The sequence below is a fragment of the Sciurus carolinensis genome, chromosome 3 (genome assembly GCF_902686445.1).
Source record: "Sciurus carolinensis chromosome 3, mSciCar1.2, whole genome shotgun sequence".
Classification (NCBI taxonomy): Eukaryota; Metazoa; Chordata; class Mammalia; order Rodentia; family Sciuridae; genus Sciurus; species Sciurus carolinensis.
The window spans coordinates 97,299,328-97,321,554 of NC_062215.1; the positions used below are offsets into that span (position 1 = coordinate 97,299,328).

The following is a 22,227-nucleotide window of genomic DNA, read 5'->3' on the forward strand; positions in this document are numbered from 1 at the left end:
AAAAACTGGCATTGGGCCCTCAGCAACCTACCTCTTGCAATTTGGGAAATGAATGTTGAGTGTTCAGGTGAGGAGGGAGATGTGGGTGGTGGACCTCAAAATTCATTAGCTTGAAATATTTCATCTACTAAATATGATCCAAATAAATTAATTTGTAAATCATATTAAGTCATCAAAAAATAGTTTGTGTAATCATTCTTACATTAAGAAATGTTGCACATAAGATTGATGGAAAAATTATAGGAATAACCTATACTATTGCTCCACAAAGACATTATCAAGAAAGTATGTCCCCATAAATAAAATGAGATTACCATGACATAGAAAGAATATCCCCATGCACATCTAGGAATCCACATATAAATGTAAGATTCCATGCTATATAGACTTGAGAGCTTAGTGTTCCTCTTTTCCTTAATCACTTTTCAACATATTAATGAAAAACTTTTCCACTGTTTTAACTATGGAACATCATATAATTTATCTTCAATCTTTTCTAGCCAAATTCTCCAGGACCTTGTCAACCATGTAGCTATAAAATAAAGCAAATTATAATAAAATGAAGAGAAATAGTAAATAAGATAAATAAGTCAAAAATATATGGTAATGAGTTCTACTGTAAGACTATAAAAATATAGAAGAAAATCACGGAATATTTGACACAGTTTCAGATGGTGAGGATCAATCTTGGAAGAATGTTTCGTTTCTGTATAGACCTGGAGAAGGTGAGAGAATGATCTATGAAGATACTCAGAGGAAGAGAATCCCGGGGAAAGAGAGGAACTAGTACAAATGGTCTTAGCAGAGTACACACCTGTATTCAAGAAGTGGTACAGAGTAGAAAAGGAAAGATGGACAGATTATAGGTAACAGTGGGAGAGAGAGAAACTGAGCAGAAGTAGGGGCCATTGTAAAGACTTTGGTTCTTACTCTTTCTGAGATAAGATGCCATCTTTAGGTGAAGAGTAACATGATCTGACTTTATTTTAAAAGGATGACTCTTTGGATGCACCTTGAAAAGCAAGGAAAGAGGTGGGAAGATCAGTTTAGAGGCTACTGCAAGTAATTCGGGCAAGAAATTATGGGGAAGAATGTGCTTGCAGCTATGGAATTTGTAACATGCCTCAGATTCTAGATGTATTCTAGAGGTAGAACTGCCACAATATTCTGTAGACTGTGAGTGAAAAACAGTCAGGGTTTATTCCAAATTTTTTGAATTGTGTAACTCAGAGTTCGGTGAGACCATTTCCTGAGACTATGAAGACTAAGAGAAAGTGTAGTGTTGAGAGAACACCAGGAACTCAGTTTTGGCACACTTTTTGAAATCATCCTTAGACATTTAAGGAGAGGTGACAAAACAGAGCAGAATACATGGATCTGGAATTCAGGGCAGAGGTCCAAGCTGCAAATACACACATGGGTGCATTAGTATATTAATGAGTTCTGAGGATGCAAATGACAGGAAAGAGAACTGAAAAACAGACATACTGAAAGGTAGGAAGAAAGTTGGGGGAGTGTTGTTTTGGAAAATAGTGAACAGTGTATAAAATGTTTAGAGAAGAAGTTTTTTTTTTTTTTTTTTTTTTTTTTTCCTGTAACATACAGAATAGTCTTTGAATCATAAATAAAGGCAAACAAACTTAAAGTAAGTATTTATCTAAAAATCAGCACTCCAAAACCAAGTAAATATTTCCTCAGCATATCAGATACAGGTAAATGGAGAGCAGCTGGTTAATGAGCTCTGCTTCTGTATATCCAGGTTTGTTGAGAATTCAGGTTCCTGAAAGAATGTGAAAAGATCATATTATCAATAATATTGATTTGGAAGAGGTGGCTTTCCTTTCTCAAAGTCTGCATAAAATGTTCATATTAACATTGCTCTTAGTGAGACATAAAAGCAAGCACAATGTCTCCATCTTTTAAAAGTTCGGAAATAATGTGAATTTTTAGCACTGAGAATACAAAATAGAGGATGTTCTAGAAAAATTAGGCATTTTTATATGAGGAAATATAATACTCACTTTGTGTTAAGAAATTTAGCATCTTTCAAGCTCCCTGATGAATTTGGGCAGTATTACAGATCTCGTTCCTCTCATTTTTTTTGCTTTCATGTTGTTAAACTATAATGCTGTTAACATCTATTTCAAGTAATCTCCCCTCCCTGGTGATTGATGGTAGATACAACAATTACAATGCCAATGCTGGGGATAATTCTTCACAGATGTTGTCAAATTACAGGTTAAATGGGGGAGAGAGTTTCTCTCTTCCGGCCACCCACTCTTCATTCTCTTGAAATAGGTGCATGGTTCTGTGTATCCTGTGCTGTAGGTATGCCAATTCCCCAGCCTGTCGCTCATCTGGTTTAAATGACTTCCATTTGCTGTTTAAAAGAATGACAAAACGTTATGTTCAGCGTGTTTTGCAGGTACAAAAATGCAGTAATTCAGTCTTGAATTTTAACTGGCAAAGGGAAGCCCATTGGGTCTGGCAAAGTGATGCTGATTTTTCCCTTATTATAAATAACATTTGCCATTGCTAATAAAAAAATTAAAGTGATATGATGACTGTGCTGTGCTTCAAAATAATGTGGGAAAAGGAAAGTAGCCTTGATTTGATCACTGTTAAAGCTAGATGGCAGATATATTGTGTCTATTTCTTTCTCTAACTTTTCATTTTAAAACATTAAAAAATAAAAACAGCTTATGTTATTTTAACCCTTCATTAACCTACATGCTCTCATAGGGAGGAAATATAGAAATTCCACAGGTAATTCTTCTGTTGGTTATTTAAAATAATGAAGTCATATTTTCTCAGTCATTCAGTTTGGACCAACGGATTATGACCCAGCATTCCTTTAATTTTGCATTTATTTTTCTAAGTGAGTTCACTGTAATTCTCAGCAGGGAAAAGGGGAAGGATTTGGGATGAGGGACAGAGGACAGAAAAGGAAATTTGGATTGCCAAGTAAACAAGAAAAGTTAGAAAGAAAGGTTTGGGGATGTAGGTTTTAGCTTCAACCAACCACTGACATATTATTGGCCAAGAAAATTTGATCTATGTTCTAGCTGAAATTCCTCCCACCTGAATAAACTGGGAGTGATTATTTGAACTATTCCATAGAGGTGTCAGGAAGCTCTATTAATAAATATAGGTCCAGAATGTAAAATTAAAGGTGTTCCATGTCTCCCATTGCAGCAGGAATAATGACAGGTATTTTCTGTTCTATGGTATAATTCATTCCAAACACAATCTTTCTACTCAATGTAGAAATATTGAGATGGCATATTTCTTTTCTCTTTCTGAACAACAGGTCATCAAATTTTCACCTGATGAAGCCCAATGTATCTTGGCAATGATTCATTAAAGGTATTTCACCAATAAAGTGGTCTACCATATTTTGTAAGTCTCTAGAGAGAGAGATGCTTTCCATTAAATCACTTGCCAATATCTCAAACTGTAATAATCAAGAAATACTTCTAAATGAACTCTTCACTACTACAACTTAATATCATTAACTTTGAGTCATCAAGACATTTTCATTAATCAAATTTCATTGTTCTTATAGTTTTCTTAATGACTTGGATATAATTTTGCTTGTAATAACTTGAATGAGTTGAACTACAAGGCTTTTCACACAAGAGGCTAGGAGAGAAAGACAAGAAAATAGAAATGGAAGAACCCAGGAATATAGAACCATATAGAACCTAGCTGGTGCTTTAACTTCTATCTTACAGAATATAAGAAACCAGATATGACTATCAAAAAAAAATGAACCAAGGTTGATTAATATTTATATTCAAAGCAATACAATGTTAAGATGAGGAATGGCAACTGAGATCACCAAACAGTTGTTTAACTGAACGATGTTTCTGCCCAATTTGCATTAGAACTAGGAGAACAAAGAAAGAAGACTTTTTTAAAATGTAGTTATTGGTTTAAAAAGAGCTAAATAAAATTGCCCCCAATTTTTCACCTTGTCCAGTATCTACATTTTTTTTTTATTGTGAACAAATGGGATACATGTTGTTTCTCTGTTTGTACTTGGAGTAAAGGCATACCATTTTTGTAATCATACATTTACATAGGGTAATGGTGTTTGATTCATTCTGTTATTTTTTCCCTTTCCCCCCACCCCTCCCACCCCTTTTTTCCCTCTATACAGTCCTTCCTTCCTCCATTCTTGCCCCGCTCCCACCCCCATTATGTGTCATTATCTGCTTATCAGCGAGATCATTTGTCCTTTGGTTTTTTGAGATTGGCTTATCTCACTTAGCATGATATTCTCCAATTTCATCCATTTGCCTGTAAATGTCATAATTTTATTATTTTTTATGGCTGAGTAATATTCCATTGTATATATATACCACAGTTTCTTTATCCATTCATCAATTGAAGGACATCAATGTTGGTTCCACAATCTGGCTGCCGTGAATTGAGCAGCTATGAACATTGATGTGGCTGCATCTCTGTAGTATGTTGATTTTAAGTCCTTTGGGTATACACCAGGAGTGGGATAACTGGGTCAAATGGTGGTTCCATTCCAAGCTTTCTGAGGAATCTCCATACTGCTTTCCAGAGTGGCTGCACTAATTTGTAACCCCACCAGCAATGTATGAGTGTGCTTTTTTCCCCACATCCTCGCCAACACCTATTGTTGCTTGTGTTCTTGATAATCGCCATTCTAATTGGGGTGAGATGGAATCTTAGGGTAGTTCAGTATATACATTTTTTAATGATATTAAAGCTTTTTCATCAAACTAGTTCTTCCCATCCTTGAATCTTCTTTGGCCTGTGATGGTTAATAGAATATGTATTTCCATACTCTTTTTGGGTTCTCTACCAATGTGATATAAGTAAATCAAGGCTACTTTTCTAGGTATAAAAAATAAATGATCAAGAGTTGAATGCCACTCAGTAGTCAACCAAACAGAACTGAGGAGTCAGCAGAGAATAGAACAATTAACTAATTGAATCCAGTCTACAATTTAAATCCATGGATTTATAAGGAAGTGTTGTTTAAAGTCACACATTTCATAATTGTTTAAAACACAGCAACAGATAATAGATACAATGATGCTAAGATCACTGACAAAAATGCTTGAATTCAGGGTGCAGCTCCTTTTCTAGCTAGGATTCTATAATGCAAATCATTAGACACACAGAGTCACATAAATTAGAAAATTGAACGACATAGAGTAAATGGTTGCAGCTCAATAACTGCAGTACCTAGGACATATTTCAACTTTTGAAGTTATTAGTCATCCTGCTTAATGTACATTGTGAGTGTCATTGACAAATACAGAACTTTCTTTTGGTGTTTCTCAAGGTGGAAAAGCTGTTGTTTGCATGTTGTATTTACCAATGCTTTGTTAATAGAACTGAGGACTTGGGTTTTTAGCGTCTCGGGGCCCTATGTATTAAGATCCAGTAGTACTTTCCCAACATATTCATAGTGCAGGAAACGTTTGCAAAAAGTTTCTTAATGCAATAACTCAATGAAGAAAAAAAATGGTAATGAATTATTATTGAAGAAAATTCTTTCCTTGTTTACCTATTTTGACTTTGAAAGTGAAGAGCTATTTTTTTCGGATTAGGGATTGTATAAATTGAAAAGTAAGAACTGTGTTCTGTTGTTCACTCTGAATACCCAGCACCTATCAAAGTATCTGATATATAATAGGCATCAAATAAGTATTTTAATTTTGCTGACTGAATCAGTGAGGAAGGGAAGATGAATTTAACTGCTCATGTACTGAAGCATTCATCCAATTCTATTTCAAATTATACTTTCAGAGATTACGTAGGCTAAAAATATTGTCTAGGCAGACAAAGTGAACTTATTTAAAGTGAGTGCTTTTACTCTCTAAACAAAGGAGTTGAAATTTGTCACTTAACTATTGCTTCTATACTTAATGCAATATTATCTCATTTGATCCTTCCAATAACCAATGGTGCAGCATTATATTTATTCTCCTCATATAGGACAGTATCAACAAAAGAGTGGGGTCAGATGATTGAGTTAACACAATCTTCATGTTAACTAACACTTATTTCTTCTTTACTTCAGCTAATTCTGTCCACTATACCAAAGTCAGATTTTTAGTAACTTAAAAACAATGAGATATTAAAAATGGGTGCTTTAGAGAATCATCATTTGAAGTGAAAGACGAAGTCCTGCCTTGAGCCAGTTTATATCCTGGTGGAATATTCAGATCATATTTAATAATTAAATAAGTAAATAACATAAATCCAGTTAGGGACAATGATCCAAATATAGTGTTTTATGACAGTGTTTAGGTTCTTTAAGGTAGGAATTTTAGGAAAGCTTGTTTCTAGGTTGCCACTTGAGTAGGAATCTGAATCAGGAAAGAATCACTGGCAATGGGGCAGGCATAAGGCAGTAGGTAACCTCTTAAAAGTGAATAGCTCATTTCTGAGCATTCAGTAAGAATTCAAATGTGTGTACATTAAATTAGTTCATAGTGTCTTTCTTCATTGGGTATCTATCATTTGTATCAAATGTATGTATCATTGTACTGAAATAAAAATTAACACAGGGTTACACAACTACTATTATACCACACATCTACACAAACAAGTGTTACAATTTATTAATTAAGCATGATTAAATAGATTTTATCATTCACTGATAATTTTTCATTGAGAGAATGAATTCAGACCCATCAAGTTATCTAGAGTTAGGAAGCCTATTATTTACTTTTTAGTGTGAAAATTCAAGCACATAAATTTGGGAAGAAAAATATAAGGAATTTAAAAAACAAATTGGTAAGTTGACTGGGATTGAAGGAAAAAAAAACAAATGTACTATATCATGTGTGGTCTCTCTTTTCCTAGTAGACAATCTGGAAAGCTCTTCCCTAATTCCTACAGATACCTTTGGGAAAGCCTACATTATCTTCACTTGACAAACTAAAACTGAGTTTTTTCTAATATAAGCATGTCAGTGGCAGAGCTAAATGTCATAGTCTTTGATATCATTCTCTACTCATTAAAAGAACAAGGTTTTTTTTTTTTTTTTTAAGTGAACTGCTTGCATGTAGTTAAACAAGTGATATAATATTATTAACCAGGTTCTCTCAATTTTGACAAGACTGATATTTGCTTGTTTTGGGGGACTAATACGCTATGTACTCCTGATCTCTACCTATATGAGTCCCATCCAGTTGTGACATTCAGAAATATCTTAGGCTTTGCCAAATGTCCCATGGGGAGTAAATTTATCCTAGGTTGAGAACTTTTAATCAACCACATGTGGTTAAAATGTGAAGTGTTCATTTAAGCAAAACTTTTTCCTTTAGTACACAATTCCAATCAATTAATTTGCAAGATTTGTTTTGCTTATTTTTCTTCTAATTGAATACTTCAAACTCACCAGTTGATATTGTAACCAGAGTTGGTTTAAATTATGACAATGACTAGTATCATGATACATAATACAGTCATTAAACAAATCATTCAAAAAGTTATTATAGATTGTCTACTGCTTACATTGCATTGTATTAAGCTTTTCAGAGGATACATAAAAAGTTTCAGTCTCTCGAATAGTTAATAACAGTTTTGAATCAGGCAATAATTGCCTCCACATTTCTATGTAGGCATTGATTTAGATGGCGACTTTGTTAGTGGGTATATAAGGGACTTACTATAAAGTTACTGCAATAGCAAGAAAAAAGTTGTTTGCTTTTTAAAAATTAAATTGAGAGTTTATTTTTAGGAGCTTTAGGGGGAAAAGTGATAGTATCTGCAGGTATAAGATGAGTTCATCCTCCTCCACAAAGGATCACTTCTATGGGACAAATCTGGACACTATTGGAGCTGGGAACACTGTAGATCAAACACTAGAGCTAGCTCCCACCAAAATTCAAGAGAAAATGGGAAACAAGTCATTGAATCTATCCCTTGGAAAGCTGAGTCTAGAGAAAAGCATAACTATTAACTGGAGAAAAGTGTGGGGTAAAAATTCTTGGTAAGTAAAAGTACATGATTGAAAACATTAGGCATTCTCTATAACATAGCTTAAGGAGATTAGGTTGACCTTGTTTGTAGAACATCTTTGTCATGATATCTAAAGTTGGATCAAACTACAGACTTTATATTTGGACATGACAATATGTTTTCTACTCACAAAAAAAGGTTATTTCACTGTACTTTTGACTATCATTTATCCATTCAAAAAAATTTAGTTTGCTAAGGTGAAGATTAGTTTCTCCTCATTATTTAGCTCTTTATACTCCAGATTCTATGTTAGATTCTTTGGATCAAAGAGTATATCATATAGTTCATAAACTTTAGAATCTTATAATACTGGGGAAGAGATAAAGGAATGAACTAATAATCACAGTTATAGGTAAGTGCTAGAAACAGTGGAAGGTTGAATTTAATACCAAGTCTTCTTAGAAAAATAAAACAAATTTCTGTTAGAAGTGAAGATTTTAGCTGAGTCTTAAAGAATGAGTAGATTTTCTCTACCAAGGACAAAAGAAAAAGGCATTAGTTGGAGCAAGCGAATATGTACACACCTTAAGTATGTGAGTGTGCAGCATGTTTAGGAGGTTTTAAGTAATTGGTTTAATTAGCATGAAATTCAGGGATCTTCAGAGGATGCATATGTAAAGGAAAGAGTCCGATCATGATTGGTATCCAATGCCAAATAGGGAGTCAAAGCTTTACTGTGTGGACATTTGAAAGGGTTGAAACAGAATGATTTTTATTATTTTTGTGTTTTATTTATTTTTTTTTATTAAAATCTTTTTTATTTTTACAGACTGTATTTTGCTTCATTGTACACAAATGGGGTTCAACTTTTCATTTCTATGGTCGTACACAATGTAGATCCACACCATTCATGTAATCATACATATACAGAGGGTAATAAGGTCTGTTTCATTCTACTATCTTTCTGTCCTCCACCCCCACAGAGAGAATAAACTAGAAATGGAGGAAGATAAGATGCAGGATGATTATCTCAGAGCTGTCATAAAGGCTCAGAAGACATATGAATAGTGCACCCACAGAATCTATAACAGTGGGATGGGGACATGGCTGTGAATGGGTCGATGAATAAAGTGATCATCTAGAAAAGCCTAAGAAATAGACAAAGGTGGTGTCCAACTGCCAGGGCATATGCAATAAGACTAGTGAAGGTTTGTTCTCTAAACCCATTTCCTCCTTTCCTTGGCTTAGAACTTGACTGAATATCACAGTTTTTCTTCTGGTGCTAGTGACCATGTGACTGAGTTCTAACTAATGGAAGACAACTGTGTGTGCGTCACTTTTGGACTCCTGTTGATTCCTCTTCCTCAGAGCCTTGTTCGAAGAAAGTCCACCATGACTTTCTTCTGCCCTTTGCTTTCTTTCATATTTATCACCGTAACTCTATAATTGTATACACCTATACCTAGAGTACGTATATAGTACACAGAAGATATATTTATATTACATTTAACACAAATTTAGATTTTAAAAATACAATACTGACTTCCTATTGCAATCATTTATAAAACATGACCAAAAATAATAATAACTTAAGCTTACTGGTATACAATATAACCAGAAAGCTATGCCCCTGGAACAGTAGAACAATATTCCAAATCTCTGTTTAGATAAAGTCATTTACTTATTCAACTTTATAGCAGGATTTATATTGCTATCTACAAATAGATATCAATAGTTAAAGAGATTTTATAGCTTTTTGACATTCAATATATTATGCAGGTTTAAAAGGCTCTGGAAAATGGATGAACTATCTAAGCTGAATAACTTTCCACTTGTAAAAACGTTTCTTAAAGTACAGAGCCCTCAGATTTAATACTTAGTCTTGGTTGTTTAAGCACATGGTAAAATGTGGACACATTTTTCATTTGACAGAGCAATCCTGATGGAACAATGCAGTCTCCACAGGCTAAAACCAAAATGAAAAAAAAAAAAAAAATCTTATTAGAGGAGATAATGTAAAAAATGCTTAGTTTCAATGTTTTTCTTCTTAAGCAATATTACTTTATTTCTTTTCATGAGGAGCCTTCTTGCTTACCCATTGTGAGTTTAATTTTTTTTAAGTATCTGGATATATTTTCATTCTTGAAATTAATATGCTTTCAAGCCCGCCCAACACTACCTGACATACCATAGCAACTGTCTTATACTTTGTGTAGACAATAGCATGTTTTATTCTGGGTTAAGGTCTTAGAAGAATAATTTTCATTTGACAGTTAATAGTTTAGATAAGAGTCTGAAATCCCATGGCCACCCAGGCCTCCAAGGCTAAAGGTCTGAAATCCCATGGTCTCCCAGTCCTCCAAGGCATTAGCCATTTGATAAAGCCATTAAAAATACAGAGGGTGTACATATTTGATTAATACAAATAATAGAAAATTTCCTAAGTAATGTTTGGTTCTGGGCTGCTTCCAAAGTGGTAATTCACAAAATATGACTTTTTTTTTTTTCATTGGAGAGGTTATAAAATTTTGTTTGTTGGAGGTAGGGAAGGAAATGTAATTAAAGACTAAGTTCAGAGTCACATTTCATTTTAACCAAAAGAATATGTGTGATTTGGACACCAGTCACCTAGGCACTTCCTATATTTTAAAGCAGGGCACATTGTCAGCAAATCAAATTATCCAATAGCAAAACTACATCTGGCAGAGCTAACTATGCCAGGTAATCTTAAATAGAAGCTGGAGGATAATTAAATGTGTTGTAACACTGGACTTTGCTGGTAAGAGTTGTCTGAAGTTCCTCTTTGTAGTATTGCTATTAAAAGAATAAAATGGGAAGAGGTGAAATGAAAACATTAGACTTGTGGTTATATGTGTGTGTTTTAATGTCCCCTTTGCATTTGAAAGTGCTAATAACAGCATATTTAAAATGAAGCAACTCTGCAATTTAATTTTGTGTATAGTTTTTAGGGTTTTTAATTTTTTTTTTTTTTTTGTATATAAAATGAAACTTTAGATTATAGATGCTTTAAGAAAGGCCTGTTACATCATTTACTTTTGAAAAATCAAGGAACCTTGAATTTGGTTTGACTCTAGGTGCCCATCTAGTTTGAGAATACCCAATGAAATGATTTTAGTTGTTGTCATTAACAACTGAAGGAAAGTTTTAATTTTTAATCTTATCAAAGTAACTGGTAGAGCTCTGCTTATAAAGAATTTTTAAATATATTATTCTTTCAGAAGTATGGTTTAAATCCAAATTTGTGGAATGTACAACACATATACATGCAGACACACACACACACACACACCCACACACACACACACACACACACACTTGCCTTTCTGAACTATAGATGGTTCAGATTGGATCATTTTTTTCTCTAATGGACAAAGATATCACTTATATGTAAAACGCAAAATAAGCCTGGATTCTCCACTAAGTTTGTACATTTGAGTTTTACTCCACAAATAGTAAGTGAAATACATCCTCTTTCCTATGTGCAGTTTTCCAAGCAAATTAGTTTACATGTTTTACAGTCAAATTATCTAATTGTTCCTTAATAGTCATGATGGTTCAGGAAAAAGCACAGTGTTTTTTTTTTTTTTTTTTTTTTTTTTTTCGTTGTTGTTGTTTTTTTAAAGAAAAAGAACAAAAGTGCCTTCTTGGAAAGTATTTGTAGATACAACAGTTCAGAATTTGAATTTTCCAAGGCCGTCTGTGGTCACCAAGAACAATTCAAACCTTTCTTCTAATTAATTGACCTTGCTGTTGTACCAACAATGTGTTGGCATGAGGGATTAATCCTTATCCAAAATATTTTAAGAACAGGTTAACTATATTCAAGTATATTTGTTCCCTGAAAAGCAATCATTGCTTTCAGTTTTATTTAAAAAAAAAATATCTAGGAAGAAAGAAAAAGAACAGGAAAACATACAGTATAGAATTAAGAATTCATGAACTTGAGTCAACTTCTAAATAACCCACTTATGATACCCAAACACGCTGCTTTATTCACCCTAATATTGCCTATCCTGTAACTCAAACCTTTTATCAAGCCTGAGAAATGGTTTGTTTTCTTAACCTGATGTTGTTTTAAAGGGCAATGCCCAGATGTTCTGGGTTTGTGATAAGGGGAGAATTAATGAGTCTGTCTGTCCAACTGGAGTCTACTTATAAGTCTGATTGGATGCCAATTTCAAGGTAAAGTGTGATGCTGCTGGTGCAGAGAGGACATGCAAACACTTCATAAAAACAAAAGGTTTCAATTAATCTTTGCTTTAAACACTTCTTTTTCATAGTCAACCAACAGATAGATTCAGGCATGTTCTGGGAACACTTTAAATCCCTGAATTGTTATTTTTTCTTCTCCTCCTCTTCCATTTATAAAACCTTAGAGCAATTGCCTCTGATGATGCAAGTTTGGATTTTGCTGTTTTGTTGCCTTAACCTTAAGCTTTTACTGTAAGCTGTGCAAACTAAAATTATAGATTTTTCTTCATTTTCCAGGTTGATTTCCTCTAAGAAATCCCTTCTGTCTTTTTCCTAAGTAGAAAAGACTAAAACTGTGTTTGAATAGAAACTGTAGCAATAATGACCTTGGCAGGAGTTTTCACCGAGCACATCCCACATGAACCAAGAGGAAAATTCTACCTCAGGTAAGTGGAAGGTCACCAGGGCCTTCTCAGAGTACTTTCAATAAAGCGATTTCATTTCATTGTTTGCTTGCTTTTTTCCTAAGCACTGAACATAAAAAATTGTGGTACAAATAGGTTCTATATCCATTGTCTCTTGACATGTGAAATATTGACATTCTCTAGCTCAGAGTATTCTGAGCCCTGATTTCTATCTAAAAGCTCAAAATAATCTTTGAGTTAAGGTTCTCCTGTAGCTACTAAAGGGAGTTTGTATGTAAATCTCATTTATACTAATGGGACTATGTGTATAAATTACAGTACATGGAGGTGAGACTATTCTCCATGGGATTGATGTGTTGGCTTAGAAATTACAATGTGTAACACGTCTCTTATCTTGTAGATCATAATAATTTTATGGTGCAATTAGCTAATCCCAATTTAGTGACTATATTCAAATGAAGGCATTATATTTTATTCATATCCAACCTTCCACTTTAGGAAATCCTAAATGTCCATGTATTTAACTGTTTGAAGGTCAATCTTGTGAGACCTATACTTTCTCTTAACACATGAATCTGTTCAGCAAAAATCATTAAAGAAATGCTAGATTTTTAACATAGAATGTTTAAAAAATGAGGTTTGAAACTATCCTGGTTCAGATAGGAAACAAAGGATATCAGTACTTTCCTTGATTTTATTTTTTTTTAGGAATTAAAAAAAATCATTTCCTTTTCTTAAATATAGTAGATTTCAATTATTTATTAATAAGCACTTTTATTCTAAATATTTCAGCAATTTTAGGTCTAAATTTTATTTATTCTCTTTCATGGATCTTAAGGCCCAGAGATCATAACTTTAAGGATTATGGTAAGTAACAGTTCAGTACTCTTTTCATGGGGTGTTGGGTACTGGGGATTAACTCAGGGTCACTGAACCACTGAGCCACATGCCCAGTCGGATTTTATATTTTTTATTCAGAGACAGGGTCTCACCGAGTTGCTTAGTGCCTCACCATTGCTAAGGCTGGTTTTGAGCTTAAGATCCTCCTGCCTCAGCCTCCTGAGCTGCTGGGATTATAGGTGTACAGCACTATGCCCAACTTTGGTACTCAAATAAAAACGTTTTACTACAACAGTTCACCTTTGAACTGTAATTATAAATCCTTAGTATAGTATTGGAGAAATAACATTCAGAAAAAGTTATTTTTAAAATTTTCTATCATAAATTTAAGGTTAGGTTAATTAAAATTTATGTAGTTTTTTTTTTTACTCTATGTATAGTAATAAACCATAATTCTAGTATCAGTTATATGTAGAAAGAATGTTTTCCATACCAGTTTAAATGACACAACTAAACCATATCAAAACTTTTAAGGTAAACTTGTAATAAATGAGATTTCACTTCCTGCTCTGGATGACATAACTAATGTAACTTGTGATTTAATACATACAATTTGATTTTTTTTGCATGGCTATCTATGTAGATATGCAAAATAAATTTTATCTACATTGCATTGAGATGAAGTTTTTTTTTAATATGAGACTGTCCTTTGTTCATAATTTTCTTATGCACATTTTAAAAATTTCCTATTTTGAACCAGGAAAACGAGTGAGACTACTTTAAAAGTTTACGTTGCCATCGTGTGTCCAGTCCAATTTCCTATGTCTAGAATTTTGAGACATCTAAAAGAATTTCTGAAAATATGGGCTAAAAGTCAATGTTCTAATCTTTAAGAAGGCTTTACAAAAAGTAACAAAAATGCAAGAAATATAAAATGAAGAAAAAATAAAGCATTGGAAGATTCTACTGTCAAAATGATCTATATCCACAAGTACAGGTACAGTCTATTCGACAAGCACTTCAGCCATCCTGGATTGTACTCAGCAACAATGACTTTCTTTTATTTCCTCAAATACGTTAAGGTCTTTCTTACCTAAGGACCCGAGCCCAGGATAGTCCATTTACCTGGAAAGCCTTTCCTTTGCCTCACTCCTTTTCTTCTTTATTAAAGTTAAATATCAAGTTACTCCTTTAACTCCTTCCAAAACATAATAAGCACTCAAAAGTGTTTGTTTAATGATTGAATGAAGGGTACCCCTCTTCCATCATGAAGTTGGCTTACCCTGTAATCGGTTTGTCTTCAAGGTAGTGCGAAATATAAATTTTACCATGTCTTTACCATGTCAAAATTTGCAATGTTACTATCTGACATCATCTCATTCTGTTACCTTTAAGAACACCAATCACAGTATGCAATTTATCTTTATTTGTTCGCTCTCTGATTTAATGCCATTTTCTGTCAGTAGCCTGTGTTCAGAAGCTAGTACAATCTGTGGCACACAGTACATAAATGACATTTTTAAAATTTAAATTATAATTGAGGATTGTAAGAAAACCAAAAAATTAAAGGTCTTGTGTCAAGAACCCCAGACCTGGATGAAACAAAATATAGAAGTGTGAAAACTGCAAACAATATTACAAGACAGCATATCACTGACTGCTACAGTAAAGTTTCCAGAGAAGGAGAAATCAGAGGTCTGGAGTCATGAAAAAGTCTTAAAGTGAGTAGATAAGATTTGAGCCCTGGAAAACATCATAGTTTAAATGCAGACAGATGGGGTATAAGCCAATCTCATAATGGGGAGGGGTACTCTTCATTCAGTCATTCAACAGACACTTTTGAGTGCTTACTATGTTTAGAAGCTGAAGTTACAGAAGCAAGCCAAACAAAAAAACCCTGCCCTCAGGGAGCATTGTTACTTCTTTTGTATCAATTTTGAAAGATAACTCAAGTTCTGGTTTCCTTATTTATGACACTGAAATTAAAAGATAAATTTATTGTGGACACTGTGTGTCCCACCCAGATCTCCTTAGTTTTCTTTCATCAATTCTGTGTGATCCTTATTCCAGATTCTACATACATTGCTGCTAAAGTTCCTCCCCCCACACTTTTTTTTCAAGTTTTATGGCTCAATTTATTTTTCATGGTTGTATTACAATTAATTTGTGATAATTCACTTGGGGACGTGAGGGAGAAAAACTAGTATGAAGGTATAAATCCCATCTTTCCATGTGCAAAATTGAGGTAAGGAGCCTTCTATGAGGGACTTACAATCATGTACCTTCAAGTATAAGGACTGGAATGGGTCGAAGGAGGTTGCAATGAGAGAAGAGAACAAATGTCAAGTATGTCATTAAAGAAGAATTAGCATGCTTTGTTAACTAACTGAAGGAGGGTGGTTGGAAAATGTAGAGGAAGAAAGGGAATAAGACAAAAGAACCAAATTAATACGGACGACTGAATTCTTTTACCCAGGAAAAATACTACCATTGACAGAAATAAGCAAATGAATATATTTAGCATGGAAGTTCGTTTAAGATAAAGACAAAATATCTAGTTTAAGCAAGTCTGCTGAGATGGTGTTGGAATGGTGTTCAGAGTTGAGGACACAATATTAATGTTTTGGGGAAATAAGGTGCTAATATGATTGGGCCAGAAATTTAATATTATACACATCCTAGCTTGACTTGCTTCTCTTTTCTGTAAGATCCCACAAAGTATAGATGAGGATTCCCAGTTAAAAAAAAAAAAAAAAAAAGATAAAATGACATTTGTTTGGTAGAGGAACTTGATATCTAAACCCTACTGCAGAAGCCAGGTTGGAACCCATAATGGACAACTTTGCTTAAGTTAAGCTGTCCTGCCTTTACTTTACTTAAGCTAACCTTTACTTAATCCTTTTTCTTGTTCCCTTTAATTCCTCGCAATCACCAAATGCATATATTTATTAGTTAACAAAGCTAATTAGACCCAGAGAGTCTAATTAATTTTTCTTAGACTTCCAAATAGGAGCTTCTAATCTCATGAAAATACCAGAGAAACCTGCCCCAGTCCTACAGGAAAATGAGGCAAAGACCAACAATATGAAAGAGTTTAACCATAATGCCAAAGGCAGAGCTGATGTAAGCATACAAGACAGGATTGGGGCAGAGGGAGCTCGCAAGCCCAGCTTCTAAGATCTTACCACTTTAAAAGTACTGAAGAGAAAGTGATTGCCTAGTCTTATAATTCCAATCTTTTGAGAATTCCACTAGAAAAGGAAGACTAATCCTTGTCTTTGGACTTTAACTCAATACCCTTCATTGGAGAATAGAAGGAAAGGAAGAGAAAGGTGGAGTATTAAATCTTCTAAAGGCAATTTTATATAGAAAATAAGGCCCAGGAGATAATAAAAATTTGAGAATATTTCGAACACTTGAAGGAAAACACTTAACAAGAAAGAAATTTTGGCCTAAGAGCTTAGTCTTAACTATTCTCAAAACTGGGGAGTGTGAAAAGGAGATACATCAATTAACACACCAATGACTGTGCAAAGAGTCCCAGAAGCAATCCTTCATCCTTTGCAATTGATAGTTCAGAAGAGATGGTAGCTTTGGACTATCAGTTTTCCTAGTATAGCACTTCCTAAAAAACATTACCAGTACAAGATGAATGATAAATATGAAAAGAAATTGTGTAATATCCATTAAGTATAACAGGAGGAGGACTCCTTAATCACATATTTTGAGTAAAAGTATGAAAGCTCCTTACCTGGATCAGAGTTTTTACTATGCAATTTAGATTGTGGAGAACAGAGTCCAGAACATATAATGGCTATAGAACTAAGTCTTCCCTAACTTAGTTTCAAATGAGCCATTTAAAAAAAAAAATTGAGTATACCATGGGACCAGAAGGTTGAAGAACAGACTTTGGGAAATTTGCATTTAGCATATTTAAACAAAAATAGTACTAACTTGATTATGGGAAGTTAAAAGTGCCAGGCTAGAAGGAAAGGTGATAAGTAAAAGTGATTGGGTAAACTATTACTTAGTGAGGAACTGAAGACACTTACAGGCAGTATTAAGACCATGTATAAAAATAGGACTTTGCCTTAATACATACAGCAATCACCTGAAGAAACTAAATCCCTTATCTACAATAATAATTCTGCGATAACAGTTGGTTATAAATCAGACTAGTAGGAAGCTAGATTACTATCTCTAGTAATAATCCAGGAAGCTAAATAATAACTTCTGTCATAATCAGTCAGATGGCTAGTTCTAACAGCTTTCTTAATTGTTATCCTACCTTCCAACTTGGGACCATTAAAAGATAAAGCCATACATATATCCCTAACCAATCCCATAGGATGCCTTGCCTCTGGTTAGCCCAACAATGAACAACTTTCCCACACCCACAGTCTCCAATCTGAACCCACATGTAACTTTCCTTTTTTCCACTCTAAAGCTTTTCCCATCCCTTTGTCTATCTTTAAGTCTCTGCCAAAACACAGGAGATGTTGGCTGACTCCCTTGCTTTATAGTAGATATATTGCTCAGCTTTCTACTACTCTAAATGAGTACCTGAGATATCTATTATAAATAGAAAAGGTTTGTTTTGGCCCAGTTTAGAAGTTTCAGTCTATGATTGGTCGGTCTGTTGCTTTGAGCCTTAGCAGTGCATCAGGATGGGACTGTAGATAGAGCTGCACTATTCACGTTGTGGTTGGAAAGTAAAAGAGGAAGAGACCTGGGTCCCTCAATCCCCATTCAGGACATGCCCCCAGTGACCTGAAGACCTCTCACAGGTCTTAGTTTCCACCATCTTTCAGAAGCACAAATCTAGAAACCAAAGATCTACATGAACCTTTGAGAGACATTCCAGACACAAACCCTAGCAGCAAATTTGAATAAACAGTCTTACTTTTCTCATCTGGTGAGTCTTCTTTCATTTTTACATCTGTTTTTTTATTGAAATAAGTTAATTAAGGTGTAAAACCAAGGAAACAACATGTTTTGGATAAAGGGTTATTTTTTTTAAGATTTCTTATTCTTGAAAATACATGAGTCAGTAGGAAGAAAAAATTGGGAATCTTGCTAATGGGAAGAGGGAATATTTGACAATGACAGGTCCCAGAGTAAGCAGAAGTGACAAGCAGGGGTGGGAATGAGACAGTAAAAGATGATAGACATCTTCTTACTTCCCACTCTCAACCCTTGATCTCTAGACACAAGCTGGAATCCCCTGAATCAAAGCTCCTTGCATTCCATCGCTAGCTAATAGGCTGAAAACAGAAGGGCCTGGTTTTTTGATTTTTTTTTTTTTTTTTTTTTTGTTAGTTTCTTAGAATTGTCAACCAATTACTCGACCACAGAATAATTTTTGTTTCCTCAATAATGAAAATAACAATAATAACTTGGAATTCAGAGAACATGATTCACATGGAACTGTTTCAGCTTCTCTATTAGATTACATTAAGGTCAGCATGAATCAGGCGAACCTGTTCTTAATGTAATGGTAATGAGGACTCTCCACCCTGTTTCTCTGTTACTTTTTTCTCCTCCCAGGTCTCTTTTTGCCAAGAAATTCGCCACATCTCCACCTCAGCTGTTCATAGTGAGTCTAAGCTGGCTCTCAACAACTTCTATGCAAAAGTATTCTACAGCTTCCTCTAACTTGGGAGTTATTCTTGTCCTTCCCAACACAGAACTTAATACAAAAATTAAGATGTTCCACAGTGACAAAATGACGTGCATGTTAGAAATTCACCACCTTATTTTCTTATTTTCCCTGGCACTTAAGGTTCATTGAACCCATCTAAGAGTTGCCCAGGACCTTCATTATTGAAACTCTGCCAGGAAGACCCAGTAGTCTGAATTTTAATGTGTCCGCCAGGTGAAGTTACATTTTGAAAATAACTATTTCAGAGCGAGAATTGAGAAACTGCAATGGGTGGGCAAAATTCTAATGTTTGTTTTGGTATATCCCTGTGAAGCAAGAATGATTTTTATACTTAAAATCAAAAGAAGAAGATGTGTTACATATGAAAAGTATGACATGCCAATCCCCATGTCAATGAAGTTTAATAGCACCTAGCCCCACTCATAGGCCTACATATCCCCCAATGCTGCTTTCACAAAATGTTATAACCCAAGGCATGATCAAATGGCCCATTAAATCTAAAATATTTGACTACAGGACCTGTACAGAAAAAAAGTTTGTTCCCTATTTGTAAAGTGTAAGCTCCTTAGACAAGTTCGAACATTTTTCTTTTCCTGGGTGTGTCCTCTCATTCAGATTGTTTATTCCACAACTCTGGAAATCCAGTGATGCTTCTTTTCAGTCAGACTCCTTTTACTCCCCAAAGGTGGCCTTATCAGGGTGGTTTCCCAGCAAGGCAAATGTCCTGAATATTAGGACTTTTTCTATCTTATATGTAATCATTTTAGTCAATTTTCTAAGAAAGTAAACACAGTAGGAAACATTCTCCAGTAATATCACACTGTTGGTTTAGTTGAGGTTCCCAAACTTTTCAGAGTTTGATAAAACTGTCTTGTCAGAGTCTCCCCTTAACTGGCCTTAAACTGGCAATCCTTCTGCCTCACCCTCCTTACTATTTGGGATTACAGGCATGTGTCATTGCATCCAATTTAGATTATCAAGGCAAATCCTGAGGATCTAACTTTGAAGCTTTGAAATTTGGGAATCTGCATTTTCATAAGCACCCTGGGCTATTCTAATTGTGATGTTTTGAAGAAGGGGCTTTGAGAGACACTAATTTGCAGAAATGCTGTAAGGAAAGTATTGTTGATAGTATAGAAGATGCTGATGATAACTTGAATATTCTTCATTGAAAATAATTGGATTCTGTAAGAATTCTCTCCATTGCCACTCAAGAGGGATAAGCATACTTTTAATCTAAGGCATGCATGTGATTTGGGGGTTAGGAAGGAAAAGGAGGAAAACTTTCTGAAAAGTGTGAATATGGAAAAACTCAGTGGGAGAGCTGCGTGAGCCAACTCAGACATTGTTTTCAAGAATCTGTAGCCACTCCAAGTACAGATGTCTCCCTGGAGTCAAAGAGATGCCCATCATCATCTTTTTATTGTTAGTTATCTATGATTCCTTTGTAATTTAACTATTTTGAACATTTCACTTAGTAAAGAACTGTAGTTTTCTCTATAAAAATTTATTAGCATATTCTTATCATGGCCTACAATTTGACAAAGATCTGTTCATTCGATGGATCATACGTTGCTCTATTCCTTGTTAATATCATCAACTCCTTTCTATTTTGCATCTTATTCTCTAAGTTTGGTACATTGGGACTTTTTGTGTACTTTCTGCCTCAGACTTTTCACATCAAGAGTGAAAATTGCAAATTAAAAAAATATATATAAGCCTAAAAAAAGAAATTAGCCCTTAAAATACTTATCTTTTCTCACTTCTCTATATTTCTAGTTATATTTGTCTTTCTACAAATATTAGTAATATGACAAACTTTTCAAGATATCTTCAGTAGAAAGCCTGCTAGCAAATAAGTCAACCTACATTATATAACATACTCAGTCATATGTCATTTAATTATATAAATAATTGATGATTGATAATTTCAGAAGGCATTCTTTTTTTTCTATTTGCATTGTTGAGTAAACTCTTTAACAATTCCCCCAATTAAAAAGTACATGCTAATTCATGTACTTTTAATTCAAATCACACAGCCAAATTGCACAGGACAACTGAATAGATGCTTTTCAGCTCTAGATAAGAATCTCTAGGCAGAGATTTTAAAGTTATTTTGTCCAGCAAAGTTCTAAGTAAATAATAGGGCAACCCACAACTCTTCAATTTCAGGGCCAACGAACCTGATGTTGTAAAGAAGGATCTTCTTGTCCCTCTTCAGCTAGGAGAACTTTTAATATTTCACAAGTCCTACCCAGGAGGGTGAAATGTTCTTTTACTTCCTCTCCTCAGGCTCTCCTGCTTCTCCCTCTGCCAGCACGCCTAAGGAAGATGACAAATCATGCCAGGAAGGTGGGGCACACCAGTTATCTCTATGAGGCCCGTTTGCACTGAGTCATTTCTGAGGAAGGAGCATAATTTTATGGCAGAGGGCAGCTATTTACTTATTTGTTCTGTGCATGTGTTTTTCCAGTTTTATAACATACACCATCAGCCTTCTGAGAAGTTTCCAGAAATTAAAAAAAAAAAAAAATCACAAATTGAATGCACATGGAGAAACTAAGTCCCCATCCAAGACCGCACAGGCTCCCCACCCCGTGATCCAATTCCACACCCTTGTGGTTTACATAGCACCTTTCTTCCAGGGATCCTGTATTGCTGCTCCAGTACAAAAGAATTAGACTAGGGGAAGGAGCTGTTTGGGTGTCATCTTGAATAGTAAAAGGAACTGCTGGGCCCTCTAGAGTTTAAGTCCACATAGGCAAGTAGGAAACAAATTAAATTTAATGTCAATAGGTGTCCAATTTTAGATTTAGAAAGTCTAAATCACTCTTGCCTTTATTTGGAGGGGTAGGTGCAGGGAATTGAACCCGGGGTCACTTTAACACTGAGTCACATGCCCAGCCCTTTTTATTTTTTATTTTGAGACAGGGTCTGCTAAGTTCCTTAGGATCTCACTAAGTTGCTGTGGCTGACCTTGAACTTAGAATCCTCCAGCCTCAGTTTCCCAAAGCCCTGGAATTACAGAAGTGTGTGGGCTACCACGTCTGGCAACTCTTGACTATTTTTAGGCTAAGAGAGAAGTGCATGAAGTGAGATTTTTGCTTTGGAAATGCATCCCATTTCCTTTCT

At 34.7% G+C, this 22,227-nt stretch overlaps 1 long non-coding RNA gene across 1 annotated transcript; it reads right to left on the reverse strand.

Moving 5' to 3' along the window:
• Positions 1–1,640: 1,640 nt before the first annotated feature.
• On the reverse strand, positions 1,641–21,397 carry LOC124979048 (uncharacterized). Its single transcript, XR_007107619.1, has 3 exons — positions 21,279–21,397; positions 2,022–2,380; positions 1,641–1,780 (listed from the first exon to the last, which is right to left on the reverse strand). It is a non-coding gene; the product is annotated as an uncharacterized LOC124979048 (long non-coding RNA).
• Positions 21,398–22,227: the final 830 nt, after the last annotated feature.